This window comes from Miniopterus natalensis, chromosome 13 (genome assembly GCF_054644295.1).
Source record: "Miniopterus natalensis isolate mMinNat1 chromosome 13, mMinNat1.hap1, whole genome shotgun sequence".
NCBI classification, from domain to species: domain Eukaryota; kingdom Metazoa; phylum Chordata; class Mammalia; order Chiroptera; family Miniopteridae; genus Miniopterus; species Miniopterus natalensis.
Window position 1 is genome coordinate 564,683 of NC_142093.1, and position 23,466 is coordinate 588,148.

Consider the following 23,466-nt stretch of genomic DNA (forward strand, 5'->3'; position numbering starts at 1 on the left):
TTCTTAAAATTAAGGGACACTGTGCTCTTTGGCAAATAAAAAACCCAAAATTCATAAACGCATCTTTATATTTTTTCAAAGTAAGATATTTTAAGGCAAACAGACCAGACATTTGTCTGCATGCAAGTCTGGAGTGGGACATGGGATCATTACCTTCATGTGTCTCCTTGAGCAGCCATACGTATATGGGACCCACCAGAACCTTTCTTGACAGGATGTTGTTGATAATTTGAGAGAGATAAATACTTGGTTGGATTTAACAGCTACATTTTTGTCTCTTCCATCAGATGTGGGTCACTCTAGAGAAAAAGAAAAATGCAGAGAAATGAGGTTGATATTCACAATGAAATACAATTCCTACATGGGGGAAGTGAGTCTCAGGGAGGTTTGCACTGGAAGACAGTGGGGTTAGAATAATCAGACAGAGAGCACAGGCCCACGCAGATGCCCCAGGGAGGGAGGGAGGAGATACTACCTCCAATACATTTCTGATAAGTAATCAATTACAGAAAACTCCTTTAGAAAACTAAATCACCGTGACATGAAAACTACACAAAACTATAAGCATATTCTTATAAGAGTATGAGGAAGAGTTATTTTGTGATTGAGTCTAAGTACTAAGGCAAATGAAACACTTAAGAGGCCAGTCAGAGAAGCACGAGTGTGTGTCTGTACATAGACACGCAGCTTGCATCACCAGCAGGTTGTCGTGCGTGTTTTGATTTTGTCTTTCTCTTCCACAGAGACAGTAAGTAAGCTGCAGTCCTTTCCATCTAAAAGACTGTGGAGCATGTTAGTTGCTAATTAAAAAAGAAAACAAAATACAACCTCTTAATAATTTAAATTTTTATTTGTTATAACTATAAAGCAACACCCAAATATAGTGTCTAAAATGGGCCTTCTATATAATCTTCTACTATTAATATCTATATAGTGGGCATGGTTATTTTTAATACATTCTGAGATATTACTAACTTGGCTAAGAATGATTCAATATAGTGGTTTTACAAAAATGCAGGTTAATTCTCACCATATGAAGAACATCAAATAGACAAATTTAAATAAATCTTATAAATGAGCCAACATAAAGCAAAACAATGAAGTGACTGAGGGTACATGAAGAGGACCTGATGTTAAAGAACAGAACCGCTCCATCTGACATACTGCCAGCACTGGGTTAAAAAAATCACACTTCTGTAAAATATTATTTACACAATGTTGTACTCATCTGGTAACCCTAGAAATTCACCTCTACCACTTTGGGCATTACATAACGTTTTCTAGGCTGATCACAGCAGCCACTGTCATGTGGGGGAGTCCTCGTGGTTCTGGGAAGAGATCACAGAGAAAGACCTAAAGACACTCATGCTCACCCCTGAGGGGCAGGCTGGTGTCCTCACAGCAGATGTCTGAAAACAGTCAGGTTTTTCACTGAAGTGTTAATAAGTATCTACAAAACATAACTCTGTGGACAAAATGACAGGTTACCTGATGTGTGCCCATACCCCACACACACGTTCACCAGTCAGGGAGCTGAAATATCCTTCTCATTCCCCACATGGAGCACTGCACCCCGCTTTCATCTTTTCATGGAGGCTGCTCCTCCAAATGTCACCATCTCTGTCTTCCCATCCTTGGGTGACAGGCTCCTTTCCTAGTTCCCTTGAGCTCACCCACAGACACAAGGCACCTGCCCCTCTTTTGGAAGAAAGCTCACTAGGGGAACTGTTAGGAGAATCTGTTCTCCAAGGTGCATTTTCATCTGGAGTCACTGATGAGCTATAGATGAAAAAGTCACTGCCAAATGGATCGCAGGCTAAACACTCTTGCAGGGCATAGGATGCTTCTTACAAACATATACATATATTCTCACTTAAGACAACTGATATGTACATACAAATTTCTTTTTAAAAGGAGCATTTTTAAAAACAGAATAAGACAGCCCAGCTGGCGTGGCTCAGCGGTTGAGCATCGATCTAGGATTCAGGAGATTGAGGTTTGATTCCTGGTCAGAGCACATGCCTGGGTTGTGGGCTCGATCCTCAGTAGGGGGCGTGCAGGAGGCAGTTGATCAATGACTCTCTCATCATTGACGTTTCTCTCTCTCTCTCCCTCTCCCTTCCTCTCTCTGAAATCAATAAAATATATTTTTAGAAAAATAGAATAAGACGAGCTGAGCTGATTACTCTTAACAAAATACCTTCACTCAGTGACTTGATCTCATAAGACATCCCCTTTCCTAGTTTAGGCACATAGTGAAGGGCTCCACCTATGGTTCTGGCTGCTCTCAGTTTCCTGTAACAGGCACTGTTTGTGGTAATTTATCATGGAACCCCCGGGATGGGCTCTTAAATGAATGTTTAGTGGGAGGTGAGTTACAATCACACTAGCCAGGCGTGGTCTGCCAGGCTACAACTATCAGCCCTCAAGATGAACAACAGAAGCATCAATTTTTAAAAAATGTAATATGCATTTCATCAAAGTTATACATACACATAGTTTAAGGATCAAATAGCTCTGTATGACTTGTTATGGAAAATAATGCTCCTCAAATGTCACCTATTCTATTTCCAGCTCCCAGAGGGAAAGACTATCCACTCTTCGGCCATTTCTGTTGGCAGTGACCTCCAAATCCCTAAGCTATGTCCCACCAGGAAGCATCTCTCCGTGAACTGCCCACTGCGGAGCACAGGGCGTGGTGTTCTAGCACACGTCCCCTGCCCCTCCATCCACACACTTTCTGCCCCCAAGATAGTTACACTGACTAATACCATTAGGTTGATAATGGTATTCTGTTGTCACAATATGAAAGCGCTGTTGACAGAGGACCTTATATTTCATTTGTTGACAACTGTGATGGACACTCACATACTCTTCTGTGAGAGTCATGACTTGTTCCCCAGACTCTCTCCCAATTGAATAGTCTCCTCTCATCACAGCAGGCATATTAGGTGTCACCTTGGTGCCCTGGCTAAAGTCTCAGCAGAGCTGTCAATATGCTCCATCTGGCCTGGTTCATGCTGGGGTCCCCTGAAGATCTCAGGACGACCCCCTTCACCAGCACCCCAGGTTGTCTGGCAGCCCATCTGCTGTTTACTGCATCCCATGGCTCCTCTCTCTTGGATGAAGACATCATCCCACAGCTTCCTAAGGGAAGGTTCTTGGGAGATCATTTTTTAACTATGTCTTTAATATTTGTTTGAGTAAAACAGAGATTGGGATAATCCTCCCTCAGTGTCTGAAGGCTTCACTCCACATCTGTCCATCAGGAGAGTTCTCTGTATGAGTCTTCTCCACTAGAGGCTGACTCCACCTTGCCGGAACACGCTGTTCCATGTTCTCAGATGTCCCAATGATGGTGGGTGTGCTTTCACCCATCATGCTGGGGCCCCTAGAACTTTCAGGGACATTCTCTTCACTCCTCCCTTAGGGTCTCTTTCCTCCATTCTCCCTGCTCTCTTCCTGGAGCTTGTTATTCAGATGACGGTCTTACTGGAAATAAGCTCTAATTTCCCTGTTTTATAGCTTTGTCTTTTTGTTCTGGCTAGTTTCCTGTATTTTACCTTCTCACCCTTGTAGTGAGATATTTAAACTACAAATTTCACACTCATATTTTTACTTCCAAGTGGCCTCTGGGTTATCTGAATCTTCCTCTCCCTCGTCTACTTAGAGGGTACTCTGTTTTTGTTAAGTGCAATAGTTTTCTTCCACAGCTTTGAGGAGGTTAATGTTTCTTCTTCCTTCTTGTATAGCTTCTATTTCCTCCAATTTCCTTTTTCCCTGTTCTTCTGTTTGTTTTGTTTTTTCTTACTGAAGGATTTGTCAGGCATCCGGAGATCCTTGGCTGGCTGCTCAGACCTACAGTACTGGACCGTCTCCTGGAAGCCTGGTCCATGTGGGCAACGCCGCACAACCTTGGGCTTCTGTGCAGCTGCTTCGATGGGGTCGGGGGTTGGGATGCCCAAACAGCCCCATGCAGTTAATGCTTAGCCAGACAGCATTGGGATCCCACACTTCTACTCCCAAGCTGGTGTCCTTGGCAAGTGACTGCATGTTTCTCTACACCATTTCCCTGGTTTGCAAAGTGGTGACGAATGATCTGTTAGCTACTCGTTTACAGCCTTTCATCATAGAGTCCTTTCTTGGCCACTCCACACTAGAGAAATATAATTTAAGGTTAGTTTTTGGAGATTCCAAGATGGCGGCAGATTGAGTGGAAACTACAGTGACACTCTCCCAGGAACAAACTGCAATTACAACTAAAATATAGGAAAATCATCCCAAATAATCAACGGAAGATGAGCTGGAGAGCACCCTCACAACCAAGAACCTAAAGTGGAGACCACATAGAGATGGGTAGGAATTACAGAGGCACGAGAGGGCTGGCTGGGCTCCCACAGGCAGCAGCTGAAGGTCTGGAGGGAGATCTCAGCTGTGGGGGGTTCCCACTGAGGACTCTGGGGCCTAAACCCCCGGTGGGGCTCCCCAGACCAGAGCACCAGAACTCATTTCAGATGGGTAAACAGAGCCTGGCTGGGAGTGTAAAAGCAAATGCTAGAGAAACCCTAGAGAACTGGACAGTATAACACTGGTCTCTGGAAAGCTGGGACATTTTCCTGGGTATCTAAAAGACTGCTGCAATGCACAGAAAAGATGTCCAGGAAAGACATGGGGGAAAAGGCACTAGTCACTCATCTCTGGTGACCTCCAGGTCCTAAGCAAGCAGGGAGTGAGAGTGAGGCTGTCTTGTAAAAGGCCTAAAGTTTGAAGGTATACCTCTTATACAGATCCCCTTGGCACAGGGTAGAAGGTATTCACACAATGTATTTAGGAAAATCTGAGCCATCTACTAGTTTATACTGATCAGTTGTAACACCTAGGAAACAAGGCATAAAAACAAGCATGAATATGCGCAAAACCTCTAAGAACTTAAAAAAAAGATAGCTAAGAACTCAGTGTCCACACAATGTATTTTGTATTTGGTATACAACATGTACAGAATTTAACAAAACAAGTGCAAGATATATAAGCTAAAAACTACAAAATATTGTTTTAAGAAATAAAGGATCTAAGTAAATAGAAGGACACCTATGTTCATGGACCAGAAGACTTATTATTATTAATACAGCAATACTCCCCCAAGTGACCAACAGATTCAGAATACTCTGCCAAAGACCCAGCTATTTTTTTTTTAATGAAATTATTAAGTTGATTCTGAAATTTACATGGAAAAGAATTCAGAATAAGCAAAACAATCTTGAAAAGGAAAAACAGAGCTGGAGAGGTCAAATTCCCTGATTTCAAAACCTACTATAAAAAAAGACAAAAGCAAAAAGCAGCAGTAACCAGGACAGCACAGTGCTGGCGTAAGCACAGACGTGTAGATCAATGGTACACACTTGAGAATCCAGAACAAACCATCACATTTTCTCGGTGTCTTGAGACCTTCCAGGTGTGTTCTACCCTTTGACCTGTTGATCAGGGAGTCACTTCTGCTTCCACCAAGATTAAACTGAACGCTGTGGGTAAGTCCCGCCCTAGGACTGGATGCTTCAACTGTGGACCCATTTGTTTTTTCTCATTTTGAAAAAAAAGTAGAAATGAGAAGAAATTATAAAGACTCTGAAAGGTTCACGGCAAACATCTCAAAATGGAATCTCTTCAGGACAATTAGTGCAAAGGAAAATAAGCGTCTCAAGGCCAATGCCCAACACTTGTCCTGCCCGCTCAGGGGAAGACTTCACAGACTCATTTACACCCAGGCTTCCAGCTGTTATTTAGTGTGTGAGAAAGCGGGGTGCAGACATTTACTCACTAGAACCCATTTTGCTTCATTTTAAGCTCTGATTAAACTATCCTAACACAGAGTGAAAGCGGTATAGCCACTGTCTACAACTAACCCAAGTTTGCTGCATAGGCTGCCAGTGTCAAAGGGTGCCCCTCCCCTGCTGGAAGTCACTGCATGGAGCCCTGTAGCTGAGCAAGGAGTTTTATTCTTACACAGCTCTCAGCAGGACTAGGAATCTTCCCTTATTTACACAGGTTATTCCACTTTACTTTCTTCCAGGAACTCTGCGTGGGCAGGCTTGGCTATCTGCATACATGGGCATCTTAGAGCCTGAGGAAGTTGAAAAGGCCCAAGATCAGAGAGGAGCACCAGCATCTTCTGAGTGGGTCAAGGATGCAAAGCCCTGTCCATCCTCACTTGGACCAGATGTCAGGTCAGACAGGAGGCTAATGGTGACCAGAAGGCTGGGCTTCCCTACGTGTCTGTCTCAGGGAAGGGACTGATTGCAAAAGGTGGGGAAAGTCTGTTCTAGTTTTTGAACTGAAGTTTAGAATAGGGAAGGATTCATTGCAGAACTAGTGGGAGAGATGGCCCACAACAAGGATCCTCCACGGAGACCCCCTAGACTGTTAACAGTGGACACTGTCCATGGACGACGGCGGCAGTGCAGGCATTCTGGTGTTCTGATGACATCAAGGAACAGAGGCGTCTCTCCTCCCCCTCGCTTCCTACTGGCATATACATCAGTAATAAGCAAGCCCCCAAGAACTTAGACAAAAATACTTGAGAAAAAGGAGGGCAGGGGCCCAGCAGGATGGGAGCTAGAAATAAAGTTTATAAAACAATATTATAATACTTGCATACACACAGAAGAGACCACTGAATTCACTTTTTATTTATGTGTACTAAAATCCGACTGTTTCTGGTTATCACCTCCACTGGCACCATTTCTGTCCTTGGCATTCACTCTGGCTATTCTCAATCAATCTATACTCATTAGTCTCTTTAATTAAGTCTGGGCTCAAAACTCATACAGGGAAGTACAACTAAAATACTGCCTCACATTTCCACATTGACCCTAAGACTAGATTAAATGCTGACCTAATTTAATAATGTCTTTGCCACCCTTTTGATAATAAAGAAAAGAAACGTAAGTACAACAGCACACAGACTTAACATTCAGCATCCAGGCCACCTGGAGCATGGCATCTTCATTGCCCAGACTAGTTTCTAGATCAGATGGCGCAAAGATTCCACACCTTCAGAATGCCTGTCTGGTGACATTATCTACTGCCCTTCAGTAGAATTGGATATAGAATCATTGTGATCTTAAAATAATTCCTAATTAAATTTTATTGGTATTTTGTACATTATACTCATGTTTCCATCAGAGTGAGAGACTAGTGTGTCATTTCCAAATGGTCAGGCACGAAAGCTTCACTGTCAAGAACCCTACCCTCCTGTGCCACGTGCTGTTCATGCAACCAAGTGCTGGCTGCTCAGCCCATGAGCCCCGTTTTTAATATATATAAAATGAAATTTCAATCATAAAGTAACTGTTGAGTTCTCCCAGGCATTAAAGCCATCCATAGGGTTGTTCAAGGATTGAATACAATGTCAGGTGGGAGAGGGGTAGGGAGATGGGTGAAAAGGGGAAGGAATTAAGTAGCAAAACTTGCCAGTTCTAAGAACAATCACGAGGATGCAAGTACGGCACAGCGAACAGAGAGAGTAATGTAATAACTAGGTGTGGTGTCAGATGGGGACTAGACTCATTGAGGGGATCATTTCCTAAGTTATGTAAATGTTTAATCATGATGTTGTATACACAAAACTAAAATGATATTGTATGTCAACAGTAATTTAAAAGAAAATTTTTTAAGAGAATGTACTTAAAGTACTTCATATAGCCCTGGCAGATTTGACTCTGGTTAGAGCGTCAGCCCGCAGACTGAAGGGTCCTGTGTTCGATTCCGGCCAAGGACAAGTACCTCGGTTGCAGGCTCCATCCCTGGCTTCAGTTGGGGAGTGTTCAGGAGGCAACCAATCAATGTGTTTCTCTCACATCAATGTTTCTCTCTCCCTCCTTCCCACCCACTCTCTCTGAGAAGCAATGGAAAAATATCCTCAGGTGAGGATTTAAAAAGTACTTCATATAACGTGCTTGGGACCACACTTGCCCCATAAATTGTAAAATGGCAGCAATTACGGAAGTGCTTATGGGAGAGGCTCACAAACACCACCTTTCTCCAGTAGCAGGGTCTGTGACTAGGTCTCTCCGTTCCAGACACATCAGTGGTTCCTGACTGCCAGGCAAATTAAGCACATGTCTTCATCCTGCCCATACACCCTTCCCTGGGTACTGTATCTAGAAAACCTTCCTCGCCCCCCCAGTGCTGTCATTTCATTTCATCTGAGTGCCTACAGGCAAGTGCATACACCACTGTGACCCTGTTCCACAGCCATTCTATGCTGTGGCAGCCTCCCCAATCTCAAGAAATCTCATTTGTGCAAGACCCTGGCAAAGTGACACCTATGTAGTTGGTGATCAGTAAATGCCTGACTAAAACTGTTATGAGAATTATAGTTCACTCATTAGCCTGAGACTCACTGATGAAACATATCTATATTTATTTTTTAAAAAAATTTTTATGGTTAAGTTGTTTACATGGTTTGAAACTGAAGAGTAACAGCGATCACCAAGAAAAGCCTTCCTTCCCAGGCTCATCATCTGCTCCTCCTCAGCTTCCTGCGTGTACACACACTGTTCCTGGTTTCTCAGGGTCCTCCCAGAATGTCTCTGCACATCCAAACAAAAGGGACCGTCCTCCCGTAGATGACAGAATGGTGGTCTGCTGCACGCTGTTCCGTTCAGCTGCCGGCACCTTCACTGAATGTGCATCTTGGAATATGCACATTCAGATACTCAGGTACACACACTCAGGGATCTGATCAGTCCCCCCAGAGCACTGTGCTCTGGCAGGTTAGGCTGATTGCCCAGGGTCATGAAGAAGATTAGCTTTCCTGTATCTCAGGAGGAGCTCTTTTCCATGGACTGCGTCTAACTGCATTCCAGCCTAGTTATAATATCTAAAATAGTGTTCTAGTTGAATGTTAGTCAGTATGAAATCCTGGGCATGATGAATATGGGCAGTTTAAAAATAAATTATATTAATATCATAAGGTCGTAAAGTAAAAAATACCTTAAAATCTCTGCACAAATGAATATGCTGCACACGGAAATGTGAGACCAGCATCCGTGTGTCTTGTGCTAATTGAGAATTCCTTCACAGCAGAGCCTTCTGTTGCTATGGACACCATCCCCAAGAGGAGGTGTAGAAAATTCCTCCACACGTTCACATGTGCCAGAGAAAGTCTGCATATCTCCCCATTAATTCTCAAAGAAATCTCTGCATGTGGTGACTTACATGTGAGGATTTAGATGCTTGGGGTGAAAAGCCCTCACCCATCACTGCAACAAAGAAGCCATGAGACAAATATATTTACAATGGCCTTCACAAGCAACCACATTTTAAAAATTAATCACCCCTCACAGGCCAAAATGAGCTTATCCCTGCTGGTGCCAGGGCCCCTCTGCAGGCTCAATCCTTGCTTGTCCTCAAAGTAATGCAGCAGGTTCCGTGATATCCCATGAGTGGTGTGCCATTCTCCACTCAGCACTGTCTGCTCTCTCCCAGCGTGGAAGTTAGCCTGGGGTGCCCAGGGGTCGACTGTATGGCTACGCCACTGGGAAGGGATGGCCTCTGAGTGGTGGCACAGCCATCAGCCAGCCAGAAGATAAGGGCGCCATTCGACACGCTGAGTGCTGCAAGGTTAGGTTAAAGGACCACTAGGTTAGTAGTTCCGGAGTGTCCTCACCACCTCCCTCAACAACAGCCTCTGCTGTGCACAGGGGTTTGGTGGAGGCACAACAGACTCCCCAGCATTTATGCAAGAGACAAGCCAAGCCCAGGACACCCTCCTCCTTGGCCGCCCCACTCCCACCCCTTTCTTTCATGGCCTGTGAGCAGTTGCTTTTTTCGTGTGTTCACTATGCTCTTATTTTTTTGATTTTTTCTTATTACAAGGTGCTAATTTATATATTTTTTTACAAAGATTTTTTTAATTGATGTAGAGAAAGAAGAAGGGAGAGGGAGAGAGACAAAGAAACATCAATGTGAGAGCAAAACATCAACTGGCTGCCTCCTGCATGCCCCCTACCGGGGATCAAGCCTGAAACCCAGGCTTCTGCCCTGACCAGGAATCCAACCAGCAACCTTTCTGTGCACAGGACAATGCCCAACTGAGCCACACCAGCCAGGGCAACAAGATGCTAGTTTATATTTTTGAGCAAGACTGTATCAGTGGGGGCTGGGTTAACAGTGATTAGACAACATTTTCCCTGTAGAGTTTTCAATTCTTTTTCAAAGGAAGGCATTATATACTCTTGAGAATTCCTATGGATCACCTGCTCCCGGGATGCAGCACGTGTTGTGGACACTGTACTTCCTACTACAGGAGGAACCAAAGCAAACCTCGCACTGGTTTGCCAGGCAAATGTTGTTGTGTTGGGTGCTCTGGGTTGGGGTGAAGGAAGGCGGCAATCGGGACTGGCTGAGATGAGTTCCACTGTTACAGACCCTGTGAGTGTGGGAATGGTTTTTGCACACCTCAGTCAAAAGCAAATTCCACCAGGTTCTCCCTGGAGCCAACCCAAACCTTCAGATGATGGCATCGCCTCTGATCAGTCTTGTTCAATTAGCAGCTTTCAGTTGCTTTTGTGGGATCGTTTTAAGGGAGTTTAGAATTTCTGATACTAACACAACCTGAGAGTCTTTAATGTAGTATAAGACTTTTTATTAAATGATAAAAATGAAAACTAATTATGCTGTTCAAGTTATATTAAAACCACATTATCCCCTCAAAATAGGTACAGCTGGGACAAATAACTGATAAGCTCAAAGTGCATAAAAGAAAAAAGGAGTCAACTAGCAACCAAACCAAACTAATGCGCCAGCACTGTGACAAGTGTCAGTGCCTCACTATCAACCACAGACTCTGAGGACGGAAGGAGGGCCACTGTGAATCACAGCAAGGTTCTGGGCCCAACCACATCAGAGATAGGATCAGAAAATTAAAATTTCAAGTAAGAACTAAGTAATACTCTAAGGGGGAAACCAGAAGGGCAAATGCAAATGGCATTGTAAGGAGTGGACACTGCAGACACTTGGCAGATTCAGTGTCTCAGAGAAACCCCACGTCAGCAGCACTGACATGAAGCTGGCTCCCCAGGGCCCATGCAGACATCACAGACCTTAGCCTTTGCGGTTATGTGCTGACACCTCCTGCCTGCCATGACCTCTGTCTAGTGTGTATGGCACCCTTCTGCTGTCATAACCATCAAGCCTCTGAGTTTAACTTACGGAACACCTACCCCAGGTGTCAGTCCACTGGGCACAGTTCTCCCACGTACGAGATCCTAGACGGAAGACTTCAAGGGTCCTCGACGGCCGGGCAGGAGGGCCGTGGAGATTTCAGTTCTGTGTCTGGAGGAATTACTACAGCTCCTCAAGTCCACCCAAAGCTCTCAATCCTTAGCAACTATTATTTTCCCTGAGGGAGAAATCTTCCCACTCCTGAGGAGAATCGCAGGTCATTCCACCCAATTATAACATCCTTCCATTGGAGACATCAGATTATTACTGGAAAAGAACATACTGGATCATAGTCATAACCCCTTTTACTATTGGAAAGTTAGCTACTTATTTTCTCATATTCTGTAATGTCATGTACTTTTATTTATTGATAACTTATTTTATACCTAAGACAAGAATGACTCAATCTTCAGAAAATGTAATTTAATGTAGCTTTGCGAAAGTTCCCATGTAAAAGCAGCCGAAGTAAATAAGCATGTGGCTGTGGACTGGGAGGGTCTGAGGCCTCATGGCTCCCGCTCTGTGCTCTGGTAGGTGCAGCCCACATCAGGGACTGCACAAGGAGGGTGTGTTTTCTGCTCCAGGAGCCTGTCTCTGCGTAGTGGCAGGAGCAGTGTGATGAACAAAGCCTCAGGCCCACCAGGGTACGTGAGGTCTGTACCTCCCTCTGTTGGCGTGAATTTGGGAGGAGTGATAAAACTTTGTTAATCTCCTCTTCATTTACGCCCAAGGCAGATGAGTAATTGTTGTTTTTAATGTGTTCACTAGGTTCTTATTTGTGTTTTGTTTTTTCCTTATGACAAGATGCTATTTTCTTAAGGAAGACTGTGTCAGTGGGGGCTGGGTTAACAGTAATTAGACATTTTCCTTTCCGAGTTTTCAAATCTTTTTAAAAGTAACGCATGCTACACCCTCGAGTATTCCTTACGGATCACTTTTGTACTTTTACGTATTTGCAAAATGAATAGATGTAGGGAGAGGTAAACTGTTCAGAGATGCTTGCCAGATCTGAGCACCCCAACAAATCACCCTAAGAGATAGCATGGGATAAAGGTGGAATTTTGTGCATGCCTTATGTGGTTTATTTCAGGAAAAACAACGAATTTCAGTGAAAACATTAGGGTAGATATATGTGGTGCATTTTTATGTCAAGGAGAATGTGATTCATTATGGTAACTAGGGTCTGTGCCCATCTTTAAAGCAATTCTTGGTTGAAACCAAAGCTAAACACCTTCAAATGGAGAGCCAACCCTCTGATTTGTGTCACGTGGCCAGGGCAGAGGAGTTTAGGGTAGAGAGTGGAGCCCCATATGGCTGGTGCAGCAAGTGTGGTTTAAACCTTCACAGGACTGGCGAAAAGCCTCAAGGAGGACACCACGCATCTGCTTCCTTTGCAAACCTCTCATGTTTTTGTTTGTTTGTTTAATAGGGGAATATCCTAGAGAGAGCCAGATAAAGGGTTTATTGTAAATGGCTGCCTTTTTTTCTTTAAACTGGGCTGTATAGTCAGTGTATGCTCTATAAATAAGACCCTGATTAAAATAAAATCTGTCTCCATGAGTGAAACCCATCATGTTCATAACTCCAGGACTTCAACAGCTGCACTTAAGTATTCAGAACATGTCTCTCAGTTTCTTGAAAACAAACGAAATATGAGCACCGATGCCATAGGTACCTTACAGCCATTTCAAATGCAGTATGTTCAAGGTTGAGCTTGTTATGTGTCCCAAACCTGCCCATATCCTCCAGCCAGTGACCTATTGATGTCAGGAGGCCCCTTCCACTGCCCAGAGGTCAGCCGCAGAGGCTGAGAGCGTGGCTGGGGCAGACAGAGGCAGATGCCAGCTCAGCCTGGATCGGCCATTCTCTTGGTGAGGTCAGCTGACCTTCAGGAACGTGAGGTGCCTCACCTGTGAAGGAGAGATCATTATTTCTCTTATGGGCATACAGCGTGGTGAGAACTATGGTGTATAAAAATGCTTATAGGCACGAGCCCAGGATCTGGCACAGAGTTTAGAAACAATAAACGGTGGCAAAAAAGGAAACAAATTATAAACACAATTCGTGAAGTCTAAGCTGACAATGCAGGCTCTAGCAGAGGGGCTCCAATCCCATACTGCTCTGCTGGTGATGCCAAACCACAACTGACCTTGGGAGCTGTCAAGCAGGCTCCTCAAGCCATGGCCCCAGCCCAGAGTCTCCTTTTATAAATAAAGTTTTGCTGGCACACAGCTGTGCCACTCGTTGTCTGTGGCTGATTTGTGCTAAGACAACAGAGGTGAGCAGTGGCATCAGAGGCCGTCTGCTGTCAAAGCTTACAATTGCCACCGGACCCATGATAGAAAAAGTGTACCCGCCTCTGGTGAGGCACTAAGCACCCAAACACCTAAGAACAGCTCCAGGGGCCAAGCTTAAGAAGTAGGATAGAGGTCTTTCAACGAGATCTTTAATTTATGGTATCTTCTCCACATTTCCTAATTTTTTGCCCTATTGTAATCGGCAGCAACTACAATAACAAAACATTTTAGAACCAAACAGATTTGTGAGCAAGATTTCAGAGAGAATAAAGGGCTATTCTGGGTTCCTGCTAGTTTGGAGGGAAGAGGGATTCTCACTGTGAATAGGAAGGTATGTGAGGCCGTGCCCCAGAAATGAAGAGCAGAAAGACATAAGGGAAATCAGACCGGGTGACCGTGACCAGGGGCTCGCACTGTTTGCCCCAACGGGTCAGCCCTGACCTTACACAGTCACCTGAGAAACACAGTTGTCGGAACTCTGATACTGAGTCCTTCTTGAATAATGCCCAGAGAGTCTCAACATTTACTTGAGTCTGTGTCTAATAATGTGTTTGATTCAAGCTTCACTAGCTAATAGCAACAAGATTCATTCTTACCAATATGACAGCACACTGGCTTGTCATTCTGGGAGCTCAGAATATGGATAAATGCAGAGTTTTAAAACATGTCAGCATGAGCCCTGGCAGAAGCACACAGGGACTGCACTCAGAGGATCCGGTACTACGAACAGCCTTATCCGTGAGGGGCCTGGAAGCTCTCCTGGCACATGGTCACTCCCAACATGTGAGGCACATGGAAGAGGAACAGAGGGCTCGAGACTGTGCTGCTTATAGTGCAGTTCAGCACTGCTAGGTAAGCAATAGGTTTTTAGAATCCAACTCAGCAACCAGGTTCCTACCTCATGTGTGCTCCCATGTTGGGTCACATTTAACAAAAACACCACTCTGCTCTACTCCCACTTTCCCTTTAAGCTTCATCCAAATCTCTTTCTGTTCACCTGGTTGTTGGGGTTCTCTCCAAACAGGACTGCCCCCCCACCAGGGACGACAAGCTTCCAGGGAGCTCTCTGGGAAGGCACCGAGACCTCTGACGTCCCTGTCCCTTCTTTCTCTGGCCACACTATGTGGCACAAAGCCAGTGGAAGCCACTTCTTGGCAAAGGCATCAGAAAACAGGGTTGCTTGAAAACTGGCTGAAGCTAGGCATATTATGACCTAAGGTACTGCAAGACTGCTATACAAAGTCACAGTATTTTTTCTTAGTGCTTCTCACATCTCACCTCATCATCATTTTTATTGTGCTTTATACAAACATATATGCCATCTAACTCTATCATCTTTGTGTCATTGTTTTTCTTTTCTGACGTTGAGTATCTGCTGGATTATTTAGATTTGCAGGCTGTGTCTGCTACCCCTGCTATGCCTCTGGTGACACTGCGCTGTACATCACAAATGGCTGCGGTTGAGCCCTGAATGTGAAATACACTCACTCTTCAGGCTGTGCCTGCTACAGCCTCCTTCCATTCCCTCCAGTCCTGCCAGCACTGCGATGGTCCCTGTCTATACACTGGAGTGGTCAGCACAAGGGCAAAGGGGCACAGCTCAATTCGGTCAGTTCTTAATTGCTAAAAGTCTGTGCATTCCACTTCACTGATGTCAAAACTGTCCCTCAGAGATAATTATAATAATCATGGATAAGTATGAAGACTTTGACTGCGAAGTCCTAATTACACAGACTGGTCCTTGCTAACTGAGATCCTGTTAGCACGGCCTTGCTAGCATTTGTCTCCGAATGCTCACCATAGGAGGATTCCATGGAAGGGAGCCCTAGGAACTGTCAGCAAGCTGAGTGGCACCCACTTAACAGCTGACGTTGCCTCGCCCAGAGTCCTATTGTAGGTCCCTCCTGGGAGGAATGCCTACAGCTAGTCCCTGTGGAAGGGGACACACCTTTGAGCCCTGAGCAGCCCACATTCCTCGTAGCTGAAAAATAGGGTGTGCCAACACTGAAGGGGGGCCTTGGGGAAGCACGCAAAGTCCAGGACAATCTATGTCCTCTCCGCAACTATTTAGTGGAACATGAATCTCCATGTGTACGTAAGCCCTGTCATTGTCGCGAGCCCAAACTTTGTGGATAGCTATTTCCTTGGCATGCCCACCTGGTGGTCAAGAAACATCTCCAACTGAACAGTGGAACACAGTGTTGCTTCCAAGCCTCCTCACCACACCCACACAACACACCTGTCCCCCCAAGGTGCATGGGCAGAGCTGGGAACAGTGGACATGACTGTAGAAATCAGACGGTGAAATGACTAGGGCTAGTGATGAGTTTCTCATTTTTTATGCATATTATTTTATTGGTGAGAGACTGACATAGAGAGTTTTACTTGCTGAGTAGATTTATAAATGTGCCTTTGGACACAGAGGTGACCAAGGATATTGGTAATTAAATGAGAGGCTAGGAGCTTGGCTAATACACAACTTAGGCTTTCAATGTAGGGATCAGGGGGAAACAGAATACAGCCAGGTCAAGCTGGACCCATTTATAATGGGGCAACAGGCAGGACTCCCAACAACCATGATGATCAGAATTAACCTTGGAACCAGTGCTTCTAATAGGCTGGATGGATGTCTGGGGCCCACCCAGACTTCCCAGTTTCCAGCACAAGACCTGTTATTTTAGACACAGGGCCTTTGATTCTGGAACGTGACTCTGAAGATAGCTTGTCATTTTTTGGCAGAGCCCAGCAGTCTCTGAGGAGCCAATCTCTGTAACATCAAGAGACTAAGTCTCCAGAACTACATGGATTAAAAAGACCAAGTCCTTTGAAGGCGTCTACTGTCATCAGAAATGTCTGTGCTGCTGGGTAGTTAGTGGGTTTCTTGGTAACTCAGTTTAAAAATACCCCGAGCCTCTTCTCAGCCCCATTCCCCTTCTTCACATCTGCTGACAATGGCTAATTTATGAGAAATGTCATAACAAGGAAGAGAAGCCTTCTTCTGTCCTCACATTCCTCCTGTAAGTACATTTTCTTCTGGGGACAGAATGAACACACCAGATGATGCTTTTTGAATGTTTAGGGTGACAGCTAGCATGTTAAAGTTACCCAAATTTTGCTTATCTCCAAAGATACTTCTATAAGTTTCAGAAGATCACAGCACGTAGTATGGAGTGATGTCCTAAGTGGGCTCATTAAACGTGCAGCAAGATCCTTCTACATACAATTAGTGTTAATCAAGCCCAGCTTCACTCAACATTCACAAATTATGGAAAAATGTGGGATGAGGCACATAAAGTAGAGAATTTAGCAAAAAGAGGAAAAAAAATTCTATTGAAACAATCAATGTCACTCCACTCATAATTTTCAAATGTGCTTATCTTTTATGTTGTTAATTTTAAGTCAATTCTCTTGATTAAATCCCAAGGAAATTAATTTTTTTGAACCAACCCAAAGTAACTCAATAGCACACAGCACCTTTTCTTGGTGAGCTGATGTAAGAGTCACGTCCTTTTGTTCCTATCTCAATATGTAGGATACTTAATTTTAAAAGGGCACAAGTAGGTGATGAATTTTTCAGTTAATCTGCAAATCACACCACACCTCGAGTTCTCTGACTGTGCTAATCTGATCCAGTGGAAGAACCAGGTAATACACGGTGGTCTAAGGGAGGCCCCAACCCCACAAACACTCCTCTGTCATGAGGCCCAGTGCCCTCACTTCTATGGGTACTTTCCCTGACTCCCCACTATGCACATGTGCTATGGATACACACACACTGCAATATACAAACACAAGACAAACACTTTAAGAGTTAAAGAAAGAATCATTTCTTTAAATTTTATATCACAATATTCATCTATTTGTAGAATTAAACTTTCAGTTTTCCTTGGAAACTATTAGTGCTGTCCTCACTGCTGTGCACCCTGCCTAGGTACTCCGTCCAAACAGCTGAAGGCCTCCTGGTATTTGTACAATGATAAACACAAATTTAACGTTTTCAAAGCTACACTTACCTCCTTTCACTAAGCACCTACTTGCCCTCTGGGTGCCCCGGTCAGTAATTTGCCTTGCCGTCCCTTCAGTGGTTCATGCGCAAACCTGGGAGTCATACTCTCCTTGCTTCCACGTCAGAATGGTTACTGTCCCTTCAATATCTCTGCCAGCAGATTGTGGCACCATCTTTGCTGCTACCTCCTCAGTCCAGACCACCTACTTCCCTGGTCCAGATGGCTGCAAGTGTCCCAGAGACCTTAACATCTCCAGTCTGCTCCTTCAAGCCCACCTGCTCAGATAAAAGCTGGACATTACCATTAGAAAACAAGTGTGACCCTGTCTGTCCCTGGCTTAAAATCATGCCTTCCCTCATCCTTGGATAAAGATTCAAACTCCTTAACATGGATTTCAGAGGAGTGCCTCCCCTACCTCATTCCTCCCGACCCCGTCGAGCTGCTGTCTGGCTGGAGGAACCTCTCCCACTTCTTCAAAGGTGCACCAGCTCTCGGGCTCCCAGCTCAAACATTCCCTCCTCACCTGCCTCTGAAGTCTCTGACCACCCACACAGAGTGGAGTTCCTCTGTCCATGCTCTCAATGCCCTGGTTTTGCCCTGCCATACATCTAGGAGTTTATTCTAATTATTTATTATAATCTGTTAACTTTCCTGCCTTTTCACCATTCTTCCCAGAATGTGACACAGTCCTGCAATATGTTTGATGCTTATGGACGGACGGACGGAAGGAAGAGTAGATGGATGGATGAGTAGATGGATGGATGAATAGGGGAATCATAGACAAGAATGTTGCATCTTTACACCGTACAGATAAAGCTTTAATTATGTATTGTGGTAGCATGCAGTCATCAATACATTATTGAAGGACCAGGGAGAAAGAGCATGCGAGGAGGTGGCCAGAGAGAGTAGAGTGGTCCTCACTGGTCCATGCTAACAGCTGTGAGGTTCCCTCTAGGCTTCTTGCTGGCTCTCACTGACTGTGGCCCTCCAATCTGAGATTCTGGTAAAGAAAATGAGACTACCAAGCAAAGGAGAGTGACCCGCTCACTTCAGAAGGCAAATTCATGACTCCCATCTCTCAGCAATCATTTCAGAAACACATTGCACTGCCTGTGTTCAGACACCTCTGTGTTCTGAAAGAGTTAATGTGTTGCCAAAGAGTGAAGAATTTCAATTCTTCCGCTTCTCACCAACAAGATCAGGTCTGATATCCAGGAAACCATTAAATTCTTCAAACCCAGGCTGAGAATCTTCTTGACAGGCAAATGCATCTCTCAGCTCTGAGTAACAGCAGCTGAGAGATGGAGATATGGAAGATGATTCTTCTCCCTACCTTGCTCCCTCCAGAGGCCCCTGCAAGTCAATCACCGAAGAGTCCCTCACTGTCAGCAAAACCCATTTCTTCTTTGGTTTAAAATCAATACATGCTTTTTCTCTATTCATTTTTGGTTGTGAAACCTTCAATTTTAGTAAATCTATGTAACTTTTACTATACGTTTTCTTCAGTATTACTGCATCACACATTACCTGGGATGCTGGTTAGGCATGAGGTTTTCTCCTGAAGCTTCTGTAGGCTTTCCTCCAGGGCAAGTACACATGTATACCGCTCCTTGTCCTTACTGCACAGGCCACACACTCATCAAGTCTGCCTCCCAGGAACATACATGTAAAATAAGCACATCCCTCCTTACCTAGGATTTCAAATTCTAGTGGGAGACAAGTGCAGTTCCATGTGTTAGATGCACTGACCCAGACGCTGGCCCAGAGATGAGCATCTAATCTACTCCAAACTAAAACACCACATAAAGTATCATGTAGACTAAATGAGGAAGAAGTCCCTCACAGTAGAAATTAAACATCTTGCTTGTTCCTCTCTAGTATTTAATCATCTGCTATAACACATACATCTGCAGACTGAAATTCCTAATTTAAGACAAGCCTATAAGGCCTTAACAGCGAGGAAGTGCTGACACACATCCATGGACATCACTGGTAAATATAAACTATCTCTACCGATGAAGTACCTATCATCAGAAGACAGCTACTTAAAATCTCGTACACAATCCTCTGGGGCTCATGATACCTTCCCATGCCACGAGCCCTCATTCTCTGAGGACTTTTACATCTTGATTTTTACTAATAGCCATAAGTCACACAGGCCATGACAGTGGGTTAAAGTTCAGAGCTGGAGCCAAGTAACTCGATTTTCCTCAAATTCTGGGAAGTCCAATGTGAACCGTAGGGAAACAAACCTTAGCTCAGAAGGTTGTTTGCGTAGATAAACTTTAAAACAGCAGACTTTCTAGGCAGGGACTGAGCGACTGACTTTTGGAGATTTAAACATGATAATAACAAGCCTAAGCCCATCTTCATCTGTAACTTTGAAATTCTGAGGGGTTTTCTCCACTGTAAAGTTTATTCTAGTTAATATAACAAGGAAATGATGTATTTCATTTAAAAAGGTTATTTTTGTCTACTTCTTCTTGAAAGCTCAGAATTGATATCATTTATACTTTCTTTGCATGACACAAAATATTACATGACCGCTGTACCTTTCTCGCTAGTTTTAAGTCTCAGAAAGCTGTGAACCTCCTCCTAGGTTTAACACTGCATCTTGTGCTGTTACTTTTGCCTGACTGTCTAAAGAATCAAGTCACTGACCTCATGTGCTCACTGACGCAGTGGGTATGTGGGAGACTGGGCCGTGCAGTAACATGATATTCCTCTCCAACCTTCTTTTACTATTACTCTTTTCTTATAATCCTAATATGCCACATGCTGTATATATCTTTCACTGCAGATATTTTAATAGAACACTTTTGTTTGAGCCTTGCTCACTAATTTTAACATGGGGCAAACATGAAGGATGGACTCCCCAGGCTGTGCTGGGAGGGAGCCCACTGCCCGTATGTGATCACATGTTCTTGGTTGCATGTGTGCAGTAAAATCTTACAAAGAACCCCGCGTGCACAGACAAGCTAGAGACCCCATTCCCACCACCCTGCAAGCTGAGGACATACAGAGGCGAACCCAAACTCTTGTAACTTTTACAAAAGTTGTGGATTCTGAATTTAGAAAATCAGAAGTTGCTGGAGACAGAGAAAGGCAGTCTGCTGGACAGACTCCCAGATGGAAGCGGTCTGCTCAGAGGGCTCCATTCCACAGTCATATGCCCCAGGCTGTTACGGTTCCTGCACCTTTATGGGCTGAGGATTCCCCTGGACACAAAAGCTTCTCCATAAGGGTCTCAGTCCTCTCACAGGGTTTGGAATCTCAGTCACTCACACACCAGGTGTTGAGAGAGTGTTCCCCTACAGCACTTGTGTGGGGTTGCTAAGGTTGATGTGGGATCAGAGGTCAGTCATTTTGGAGGGTACACACTACTGGGGCAGGAAGCAGGAGGAAGGGCAGCATGTGTGTGGGCGATGTCACAGCAGAAGAGTTTTGTGGGTTGGATCTACAGCCTGGAAGGCGCCAGTGTCAGTGAGGACGTAACAGGAGTCCCAGGTAGACAGAGGTCAGTGGGATTCGTTCTGCTCCCTCACCCTCTTACAACATCGCCCCTCTGACCACCACTGTATGGACCATCTCAAGAGAGGAGAAGCTGCAAATCGTATTTATGGGTCAGACTTATCATCGTAGGCTCCTGCATGCTGGACAGGGCTGGCCTGCCAGTCCGTCTGGCATGAGAAAATACTGTGTACTGCACAGCAATAAATACGTCTCTTGAATGACCCATCAACTTGTTGCTCCTTGTATAATCAAGTCCGTGGTCAATAATTACTTGGGGAAGTACCATTGAATGGTAAGATTAGAGAATACAAATTCCATGCTGAATCTCTCATACTGCGATTTATCAACACCGGGAGTCAGTGGAGGGAGCGTGCAGGTTAGCTTGGGATCTATCTGCAGACAGCATGTTCCACCTCTAAGGGAAACTCCCTAGGAGCTTCACACACTCGTCTTCCTGATGAACTTAGAAAGTTCAATCTCCTTGGAAGTTGGAAATGGCCTATGTTCATATACTTATAGTTAATGAAATAATTTCCCAAGGACCAAAGGAGTGAGGAAATTTATAATGTACTTTAAAAATTTTAATTTTCAATTGACTTTTACTGGTTAGCCATCATCTTGAGGGCTAACTAAGTTTAGAATAAATATTCACAATTTCAGTGACACAACACACTTCCCTTGCCCTGCAAACTCTGAAAAATATTATAATAAATCACACTTTTAATTATGTAATTATTCCTATAAATCTCAAGAAATAGAAAACTAATTGGATAGAAAATATAATCATTATACTTGTAAAATAGCTCTGATCATGCATAGTTACTTAATATCTGCTTTCTTATACAAGTACATATACACACACACATGTGCTTACCTCGGGCGGAAGGTGTGGTCTCAGTGGACTAATAGCCAGCATAGAACCTGAACAAATGGCCTTCGGGGAGAGTATTATGTAAAAATAAAACTAGCCCAGCTGGCGTGGTTTAGTGGTTGAGTCAACTCATGAACCAGGAGGTCATGGTTCGATTCCTGGTCAGGGTTAGGGCCTGGGTTGCAGGCTCGATCTCCAGCAGGGGGCGTGCAGGAGGCAGCCAATCAATCATCACTGATGTTTCTCTCTCTCCCTCTCCCTTCCTCTCTCTGAAATCAATAAAAACATATTTAAAACAAAATAAAACTAGATTTGACAGATGGCCACTTGGGCCCTGAAGTGGCATTCAAGATGGGAAACAGAACCGGCAACCCACAGTCCTCTGCGTGTTTCTGAACAGCCCTTTCCACCACAGTAGCCCTTTTGTATATGAAGCAGAGACCTAAACAGTACTATAGATAGAAGCTGGGTTATGAGAACTGTCCTGTCTCCATGGCTCCTTCCTGTTGTTTCTGAACTTGTTGCACTACACTCTCCTGGTGGGATGAAAGGGTCCTCACAGGGCAGGTATTCACAGAAACGTTGGGGAGGCTACAGTAGTTTTCAGTAAAGAGGGTGGAAGGTGATGTAGAAAGGAAGGGAAGAAGCCTTTGTCTCCCAACTAATTATTTCCAGAAAGGCAGACCTGAAACGCTGGTTTGGGGCAGACTTAAAAACTGTAGCCCTGGCTGGGTGGCTGGAACACCATCCCACATACCAGAAGGTTGGGGGGGTGATTCCCGGTCAGGGGACAGGCCTAGGTTGTGGGTTCAATCCCCGGTTGGGGCATGTACAGGAGGCAACGGATCGATGTTTCTCCCTCTCTCTCTCTCAAAAAAAAAAAAAAAAGAACAAACAAAAAACCTTAGGTAAATATGCAGATGTTACCTATTTATGTATAACGGGATAACATGTAAATCTTTATATATTAGGTAATATTTAATATTTATTAATGTATACTTATTTTTATAATCTATATTATATATTTTTCAGCAAGACATATACTATTTATATATCATAAATATATAGAATTTAAAGTTTTGCTAAATATCCATTAATTACATGAATAAATTTGGCTTAAAACTGAAAGCAATTTAGGAGTGTATAAATGAGGCCGAGAATGCCCATGCAAAGATTTTGGACAACAGTCATTTCCAAAATGAAGCACTGTCCAGACAATGTCTTCACTCTCTATTTGGAAAACAAGGAAACCTAAGTGTTACGCCCAATCCCACCACAGATGATGATAATCTGCTGTATTTATAAGCTTATTTACTTATGTTAACAGAAGTTGTTGGCACCATGCTGTAAGGCCTGGCAATGCCCAATTTACATAGAAACTTATAAAGCTGCACTTACTAGGTAAGCATAGAGAACAATGTATTTTTCAAATAATTTTTATGAAGTATTATGAATTTGGCTTAGAGATTAGTGCATCTTTTTTCCTAAACATCAAGGAAACGAGTGATGGATTTGCTGGCATTAGAGGGGAAGAATTGTATGCTCACACAGGCCA

At 44.0% G+C, this 23,466-nt stretch overlaps 1 long non-coding RNA gene across 1 annotated transcript in view; it reads right to left on the reverse strand.

Annotated features, from left to right (window-relative positions):
• Nucleotides 1–231: 231 nt before the first annotated feature.
• The window catches only part of LOC107526679 (uncharacterized), a 114,207-nt gene continuing 90,972 nt past the window's right edge, over nucleotides 232–23,466 (reverse strand). Inside the window, exon 3 of the long non-coding RNA XR_001602214.2 lies at nucleotides 232–299. This is a non-coding gene — a long non-coding RNA (uncharacterized LOC107526679). The remainder of the gene's footprint in view (nucleotides 300–23,466) is intronic.